We start from the raw sequence: 9923 nt of genomic DNA on the forward strand, positions 1-9923 counted from the left end.
ATACAAATGGATAAATTGTAATACATTATTTCATGCTACATGGCTTTTTAGTCTGCTTCCTCAGGTTACCTTTGAACGCCCTGCTTTGTCCTATCCTTGACTCTGCTCTTATCGTGTATCAAGCCTATACTGCCCTCAATCATTTCTTCATAGATTTTTTTTTTCTCCACCTGATTAGCATGTTTTCTTCTATACTGAAATCTAGCAAAGCCTTTGCATTAACCCTTAGAGCTTCAACAAAAGTAGCTGTTGCTGATGGTACCTTGTTCTTGGCTGTAATGCTGGCCATACACTAGATTATCAACCAAACCAGCCAACTAATTGGCTGGTTGGAACGAGAATCGCCCAGTGTGGGGGAACAAACTATAATCTGCTTTTTTTTTTTTTTTCCCTAACTAATTCTAGTGTACAGGGAAAGTTTCCAACTACCCCTGTACTCCCCCCAACTGAACAATAAGTAGGTGGATACTGGCCGGCAGTGTTTACACACTTTGCTCCAGCCTGGACAGCAGATGAGCATCTGTGGGTTCCTCGCTCTTCTGTCACCCCTGTGGTGTCACTGCCTGTTGTTATCAAATCCTGGGATCAGCAGCAGGTACATCAGACACCATATGCCTTCTCCAGCAGCAGCGCGCCCCCCCAATGTACAAGCGGCACCACTGCCACCCCCCCCCCAGTGCAGCTAGTAATGTATACCACCACTGCCACCACTACTCACCGGCTCAATTTTTGGTGCATTGATGAAGCAGATTCCTGTGACACCTGCCAGGGTGCTGCCTGACTGACCTTCAATCCCTGTCTATACAGCCACTGTGGTGCTGGGGTTGGCCTCCCTCTCAGGTTGTTGTACCTGTTGGCTACTAGAGCCTATTTATCAATGATTGCATTTGCAATGCAATCTGGGTGCCATATTAGCGCCCATGATTACATTGCAGGATGCGATCTTACCGCCCGGGAGAGAAGTGACACTGTCAGCAGCCACTACACTAATGTCTTGTGCATGTGTGGTTTAGGGAACCCTCTCCAGGCAGATTTGCAATGTGCAGTTTGTAGGCTACAGCGGCTTACCTATGGGGGTTGTATTGCTGGCAGAAATGTAGGGACAGCGGCAGATATTGGAAATATCTGCTGCGATCCCTCCAATACATTAGGGGATACTTCAATATTTGCGGTTATCAATTTTCAGGGAATACACCACAAATATTGAATGACAACCCTGAATGTTAGTGGGCCATCTCCAGACTCTTAATGCATCCTGTCACCCCCTGCAACAGCAGATCTGTCCTGACTTTCCTCCTTTGGCAGTGTGTCAAGATATAGATCTCTCACACATGATGGATTGTGTGTGCACATATGCACACACATTGGATAGGGGCCAACTTTCTGATCATCACCTGTCGGGAACACCCCTTGTAAAGGTTCTAGAGCAGTGATTCCCAACCTCTGTCCTCAAGGCACACTAACAGTCCTGGTTTTAGTGATATTTTGATTTAACCACCTGTGCTGAAACATGGATAACTGAGGTACTAATTGAGTCACCTGTTCTCAAGTATGGCTATCCTTAAAACATGGACTGTTGGAGTGCCTTGAGGACCGTGGTTGGGAACCCCTGTTCTAGAGGTATGAAAGAAAAAATAATGCACTCTAACCATAGCTTTGTTAGCTTATACACGACTTCAATTATCTGAATTGATGAAGTAATGTTCTCACCATGCTAAATGGGGACTTGTGAAAACTCAAGGGAACATGGCTGATGGGGACCTCCTTTTCATTTCCATAGGTCACACTAATTCCCCTTTTGATTAGTGGGGACCTTGCAACAAGTGTATTACAAATGACATGCATCCAGCAGTGGCTCCTGCCCTATTACCTGAGGGGGATGCTGCTGGCCTGGGTCCCAGCACCTGCTCAATGGATCTGGCAGGCTCCAGTAACAGCGCATGCACGGCGGTGGTGCCGTGCATGTGCATAACACCATCTTCTCGGGGCTGCATTGGTTGCATCCCTGAGAAGCCCTATAGGGCTGCCTGAACTGGCAGTCCCAGAGGTAGGAGCATCCTTGTGGGGACCAGTTATGTCTACATTTTTGCACACTTTGTTCTCAAACACTGACTGAAGGTGTTTTCTGGGGACATCGTATCACTCTATTCTAATCACTCACGATGTCTGTCTGTGTACACACATTGAACAAATAAGGCTTTGTGAGGGCATCTCGCACAAGTGGTTAGTTCCTTGTGGGGACCAATATGGTCTACAGTTTCACACACAATTTGTTCTCAAACACTGACTGAAGGTATTTTGTGGGGATGTTGTGAGTGTCCAGAATAGACTGATATGATGTCCTCACAAAACACCTTCAGTCGGTGTTTGAGAACAAATTGTGTGAAAATGTAGACAAAATGGTCCCCACAAGAAACTTTAAGCACTGAATAAACACTCTTTGTGGGGACATTTTACAGAGTGTGTGAATACAGACAGACCTTGGCTGGGTAGGAAGAAATATTTTTACTATAATGAGTTTCTTTTCTCTAAAATTAGCTTTATGTTGGCATGTAGCACATTTTAGAGATTACAGGAGGTCAGTCTAATTGCATGTTATGTGGTATTTGTATCAATTACCATTTCTATTTTATTTTCATATTCTAAGCTGCTTTTTAAAATGTTTACAGACAACCAGTATTATAGATTATACCATGGTGGGGGAGGACCCCCATTATTCAATCCTGTTCAAGACTGGATGGCTGATGCTACTGGTCCACAGTCTTCAACCAGTACATCTATGTTCATCATTTCACAATTAATTCCAGCGTTTCTCTAAAATGTTTTTGTATTTTAGGTTGTTGTTTTTTTTGCAGCTAAAAAGTAGTTTAGTAACTGTACAGAGAGCTTGTTACCCACTCTGCCAATTTGTGACAGAGTAGACAAACACTAATGTCTACACTTTCTTTTGAATAGAGACTTGTTACAGAAGCAGAGAATGTATTGCAACATAATTATACTGGTAAGATATTGGGAAGGAATTTTTGGGTTTAATTTTTTTAGTAATACAGCATAAAGATGGTGCAAAAGCTGAAATTTTAATTTCTCTTCCAAAACTAAAACACAAGTTAATATTCTGGGCCGGAAATGCAGTTATATATGTGGCCAATGGGTGTGGTACCAGAATGTGACTGCTGACATTCCCGATGTGGACATTCTGAATGCCGACATAACGACTACATACCGTGGCCAATATAGCCAGCGCCACCTCTTTGTAGAAGATTAAAGGTTTGCTCGCAGTTTGTGGTACTAGAAGAACTTTGCTTAGTGTTTGAGTTATTGTTAGGCTGGTTATCGGTTATCGATACTAAAACACAAGTTAATATTCTGGGCCGGAAATGCAGTTATATATGTGGCCAATGGGTGTGGTACCAGAATGTGACTGCTGACATTCACGATGTGGACATTCTGAATGCCGACATAACGACTACATACCGTGGCCAATATAGCCAGCGCCACCTCTTTGTAGAAGATTAAAGGTTTGCTCGCAGTTTGTGGTACTAGAAGAACTTTGCTTAGTGTTTGAGTTATTGTTAGGCTGGTTATCGGTTATCGATACTAAAACACAAGTTAATATTCTGGGCCGGAAATGCAGTTATATATGTGGCCAATGGGTGTGGTACCAGAATGTGACTGCTGACATTCACGATGTGGACATTCTGAATGCCGACATAACGACTACATACCGTGGCCAATATAGCCAGCGCCACCTCTTTGTAGAAGATTAAAGGTTTGCTCGCAGTTTGTGGTACTAGAAGAACTTTGCTTAGTGTTTGAGTTATTGTTAGGCTGGTTATCGGTTATCGATACTAAAACACAAGTTAATATTCTGGGCCGGAAATGCAGTTATATATGTGGCCAATGGGTGTGGTACCAGAATGTGACTGCTGACATTCACGATGTGGACATTCTGAATGCCGACATAACGACTACATACCGTGGCCAATATAGCCAGCGCCACCTCTTTGTAGAAGATTAAAGGTTTGCTCGCAGTTTGTGGTACTAGAAGAACTTTGCTTAGTGTTTGAGTTATTGTTAGGCTGGTTATCGGTTATCGATACTAAAACACAAGTTAATATTCTGGGCCGGAAATGCAGTTATATATGTGGCCAATGGGTGTGGTACCAGAATGTGACTGCTGACATTCACGATGTGGACATTCTGAATGCCGACATAACGACTACATACCGTGGCCAATATAGCCAGCGCCACCTCTTTGTAGAAGATTAAAGGTTTGCTCGCAGTTTGTGGTACTAGAAGAACTTTGCTTAGTGTTTGAGTTATTGTTAGGCTGGTTATCGGTTATCGATACTAAAACACAAGTTAATATTCTGGGCCGGAAATGCAGTTATATATGTGGCCAATGGGTGTGGTACCAGAATGTGACTGCTGACATTCACGATGTGGACATTCTGAATGCCGACATAACGACTACATACCGTGGCCAATATAGCCAGCGCCACCTCTTTGTAGAAGATTAAAGGTTTGCTCGCAGTTTGTGGTACTAGAAGAACTTTGCTTAGTGTTTGAGTTATTGTTAGGCTGGTTATCGGTTATCGATACTAAAACACAAGTTAATATTCTGGGCCGGAAATGCAGTTATATATGTGGCCAATGGGTGTGGTACCAGAATGTGACTGCTGACATTCACGATGTGGACATTCTGAATGCCGACATAACGACTACATACCGTGGCCAATATAGCCAGCGCCACCTCTTTGTAGAAGATTAAAGGTTTGCTCGCAGTTTGTGGTACTAGAAGAACTTTGCTTAGTGTTTGAGTTATTGTTAGGCTGGTTATCGGTTATCGATACTAAAACACAAGTTAATATTCTGGGCCGGAAATGCAGTTATATATGTGGCCAATGGGTGTGGTACCAGAATGTGACTGCTGACATTCACGATGTGGACATTCTGAATGCCGACATAACGACTACATACCGTGGCCAATATAGCCAGCGCCACCTCTTTGTAGAAGATTAAAGGTTTGCTCGCAGTTTGTGGTACTAGAAGAACTTTGCTTAGTGTTTGAGTTATTGTTAGGCTGGTTATCGGTTATCGATACTAAAACACAAGTTAATATTCTGGGCCGGAAATGCAGTTATATATGTGGCCAATGGGTGTGGTACCAGAATGTGACTGCTGACATTCACGATGTGGACATTCTGAATGCCGACATAACGACTACATACCGTGGCCAATATAGCCAGCGCCACCTCTTTGTAGAAGATTAAAGGTTTGCTCGCAGTTTGTGGTACTAGAAGAACTTTGCTTAGTGTTTGAGTTATTGTTAGGCTGGTTATCGGTTATCGATACTAAAACACAAGTTAATATTCTGGGCCGGAAATGCAGTTATATATGTGGCCAATGGGTGTGGTACCAGAATGTGACTGCTGACATTCACGATGTGGACATTCTGAATGCCGACATAACGACTACATACCGTGGCCAATATAGCCAGCGCCACCTCTTTGTAGAAGATTAAAGGTTTGCTCGCAGTTTGTGGTACTAGAAGAACTTTGCTTAGTGTTTGAGTTATTGTTAGGCTGGTTATCGGTTATCGATACTAAAACACAAGTTAATATTCTGGGCCGGAAATGCAGTTATATATGTGGCCAATGGGTGTGGTACCAGAATGTGACTGCTGACATTCACGATGTGGACATTCTGAATGCCGACATAACGACTACATACCGTGGCCAATATAGCCAGCGCCACCTCTTTGTAGAAGATTAAAGGTTTGCTCGCAGTTTGTGGTACTAGAAGAACTTTGCTTAGTGTTTGAGTTATTGTTAGGCTGGTTATCGGTTATCGATACTAAAACACAAGTTAATATTCTGGGCCGGAAATGCAGTTATATATGTGGCCAATGGGTGTGGTACCAGAATGTGACTGCTGACATTCACGATGTGGACATTCTGAATGCCGACATAACGACTACATACCGTGGCCAATATAGCCAGCGCCACCTCTTTGTAGAAGATTAAAGGTTTGCTCGCAGTTTGTGGTACTAGAAGAACTTTGCTTAGTGTTTGAGTTATTGTTAGGCTGGTTATCGGTTACAGCTGCTCCAATATGCTACCAAGTCTTTGGGATCAATTCAATTAGGAACGAGTTTGGTTTGGCAAGGCATTTTCACTCTTAATTTGCACAGCTTTTGCAATTTAAGTTAAAATTAAAAATGAAAATATTGGGTGCAGGATGCACCAGCGTTAGCACCCAGAGATCTAGTGATGACAGATGCAATTTCAAGAAGGGGCAAGGTCCAGTGCAGTGATTGATACATACCTCTGTATATTAGGGGTGAGCGGGTTCGGTTTTCTGAAATCCGAGCCCCCCCCCCACCCGATCAGTCAGACTTGACTTTTCCCGCCTGACTCTGATCTGAAATCGACCCGTCCTAAAGGGGTGCTGTAGTGTTGTCCAGGGGGTGCTCTGTCCATCAGGGGTGCTCCCCCTCCCCGTGTAAAAAAATAATAATTTTTTCTTCCGTGTTTGTGAATTGTGTGCGCAGTAGCCGCACATGCATCAACAAAGTACCGCCAAGCGTGTGCCTGTGTCATAAGTAAAGGGCGTGCTGTAACCCCCAAAGTGGACTCCAAAAAATATATTTTCTTCTGTGTTTATTAATTGTCTGCACTGTACGTGCATCCTCAAAGCAGCAGCGCCAAGCGTGTGTCTGTCTGTTAAAGGGTGGTGTAACCCCCAAAGTGCGTTCCACAATTTTTTTTTATTTTTTTTCTGTCTTTGTGAATTGTGTGCACTGTATCTGCATGTGCATCAACAAAGGAGCAGCGCCAAGCGTGCGCCTGTGTCCCACAAGTAAAGAGCCGGCTGGCTCATTTCTTAAAGGGTGGTGTAACCCACAAAGTGCACTAGTCTCCAACTCAAATAAAAAATAATTTTCTGTGTTTGTGTGTGCCTTAGCAGCACGTATATATCAATATAACATAAATTGCAGACCAAACTTTCTCCGATAAAAATAAAATAGGGAAAGATCAAGAACCACTTCCTCCTAGTGCTGAAGCTGCTGGCTGCCACTAGTCATGACATAGACGATAACATGCCATCAACGTCGTCTGCCAAGGCCGATGCCCAATGTCATAGTAGAGGGCACATACAATCCCAAATGACAAAGTTCAGGAAAATGACCTTAAAAAAAACATTTAAATCTTCTGAGGAGAAACGTAAACTTGCCAATATGCCATTTGCGACACCGAGGAACGGCTAAGGTCTTTCCCTATGTTCATGACTAGTGGTTCAGCTTCACATGACGATGGAAGCCCTCCTTCTGCTACAAAAATCAAATGAGTTAAGCTGGCAAAAGCACAGTGAAAAACTGTGTGTTCTAAGAAGATATCACAAATCCCCAAGGAGAGTCCAAGTGTGGTGGCGGTTGTGATGCCTGACCTTCCCAGCACTGGCCGGTAAGAGGTGGCTCTTTCCACCATTTGCACGTGCTGAAAGGAGCACCCACAGTCCACTTGCTGATATGCAAATTGAAGATGTCACTGTTGAAGTACAACAGGATGAGGATTCTGGTGTAGCTGGCGCTGAGGAGGAAGTTGGCGAGGAGGATTCTAATGGTGATGTGGTTTGTTTAAATCAGGCTCCGGGGAAGACAGTTGTTGTCCATGGGATGAAAAAGCCCATCATGGTCATGCCTGGGCAGAAGACCAAACATTCCACCTCTTTGGTCTGGCAATATTTCTATCCAAATCCAGACAACTGTCTAGCCATATGTAGGGGTAGGGACGTTAACCACCTAGGAACATCCTCCCTTATACGTCACCTGCAGCATGTTACTGTCAAGTTCCAAACTTTTGCTAAGACCGTAAGCATTCCAGGGACACCTAAATCCCTTTGTCCTGTTGTATCCAAGAGCCTGCAAACCACACCGTCAACTCCCTCCTCGTCAATATCCTCCTTAGTCAGGATCGGAAGTAGTCCTGCAGGCCATGTCACTGGCATAACTGACTCTCCTATCCGGGATTCCTCCGGAGGATCCTGCATTGCTACGCCTACTGCTGCTGCTGCTGCTGGGAGTCGTTCATCATCCCAGAGAGGAAGTAGAAATACCACTACTACTTTTACTAAACAATTGACCCTCCAACAGTCCTTAGCGAGGAGGATGAAGTAAGACAGCAGTCATCCTGAAGCAAAATGTATAACTGAGGCCTTGACTGCTATGTTGGTGTTAGACGTGCATCCAGTATCCGCCATGAGTGCAGTGGGATTTAGACAATTGATGGAGGTAGTGTGTCCACGGTTCCAAATCCCGTCTAGATACCACGTCACTAGGCAGGGTACAGAAACATCAGAAAAAGTGTCCTCAGCATCCTGAAAAATGCGGTTGTACCCAATGTCCACTTAACGACAGACATGTGGACAAGTGGAACAGGGCAGACTAAGGACTATATGACTGTGACAGCCCACTGGGTAGATGTATCACCTTACGCAGGAACAACAGCAGCGTCACCAGTAGCAGCATCTCAGAAACACCAGCTCGTTCCAAGGCAGGCTACGCTGTGTATCACCGGTTTCAGTAAGAGGCACACCGCCGACAACCTCTTAGAGAAACTGAGGGAAATCATTGCCCAGTGGCTTACCTGGGGATTTGTGATATCTGACAACGCCACCAATCTTGTGCGGGCATTACATCTGGGCAAATTCCAGCATGTCCCATGTTTTGCTCACACAATAAATTTGTGGTGCAGAATTTTCTGAAAAGCGACAGGGGTGTGCAGGAGACACTTTGGGTGGCCCGAAAAATTTCTGGCCACTTTCGCCATTCAGCGACTGCGTGCCGAAGACTGGAGAACCAGCAAACACTCTTGAACCTGTCCCGCCATCACCTGAAGCAAGAGGTTGTTACGTGGTGGAACTCAACCCTCTATATGCTTCAGAGGATGGAGGAGCAGCAAAAGGCCATTCAAGCCTATACATCCACCTATGACATAGGCAAAGGAGGGGGTATGCACCTGACTCAAGCACAGTGGGGAATGACTTCCGTGTTGTGCAAGGTTCTCCAGCCCTTCGAACTTGCCACACGTGAAGTCAGTTCAGAAACTGCCAGCTTGAGTCAGGTTATTCCCCTCATCAGGCTTTTGTAGAAGCAGCTGGAGAAAGTGAAGGAGTAGCTAAGATGGAGCGATTCAGCTCGGCATGTGGGACTTGTGGATGAAGCCCTTCATTCGCTTTGCCAGGATTCCAGGGTGGTCAATCTGTTGAAATCAGACCACTACATTTTGGCCACCGTGCTCGATCCTAGATTTAAAGCCTATGTGGTGTCTCTCTTTCCGGCCGACACAAGCCTGCAGAGGTGCAAAGACCTGCTGGTAAAAACACTGTCAGCTGAAGCGGAACGTGACACGTCAACAGCTCCTTCTTCATTTTCTCCTGCAACTGGGGCTGCCAGGAAACAACTTAGGTATCCTAAGCAACCCGCTGGCGGTGATGCAGGGCAGGCAGGACCAAGTTTGGACATCTGGTCCAGACTGAAGGACCTGGCAACAATTTCTGACATGTCTACTGTCACTGCATATGATACTGTCACCATTGACAGTATGGTGGAGGATTACATCGGTGACAGCATCCAAGTAGGCGTGTCAGACAGTCCGTATCTGTACTGGCAGGAAAAAGAGGCAATTTGGAGGCCCCTGTACAAACTGGTTCTATTTTACATGAGTTGCCCCCCTCCAGTGTGTACTCCGAAAGACTGTTTAGTGCAGCCGGGAACCTTGTCAGCGAAAGGCTTAGGAGGTTGCTTCCACAAAATGTGGAGAAGATGATGTTCATAAAAATTAATTATCAACTCTTCCAGGGAGATCAGCCTCCAGAACGTACAGGGGGACCTGTGGTGGTGGATTCCAGCGGGGACGAAT

Source organism: Taudactylus pleione, unplaced genomic scaffold (genome assembly GCF_031769625.1).
Source record: "Taudactylus pleione unplaced genomic scaffold, aTauple2 ptg000279l, whole genome shotgun sequence".
Lineage (NCBI taxonomy): Eukaryota > Metazoa > Chordata > Amphibia > Anura > Myobatrachidae > Taudactylus > Taudactylus pleione.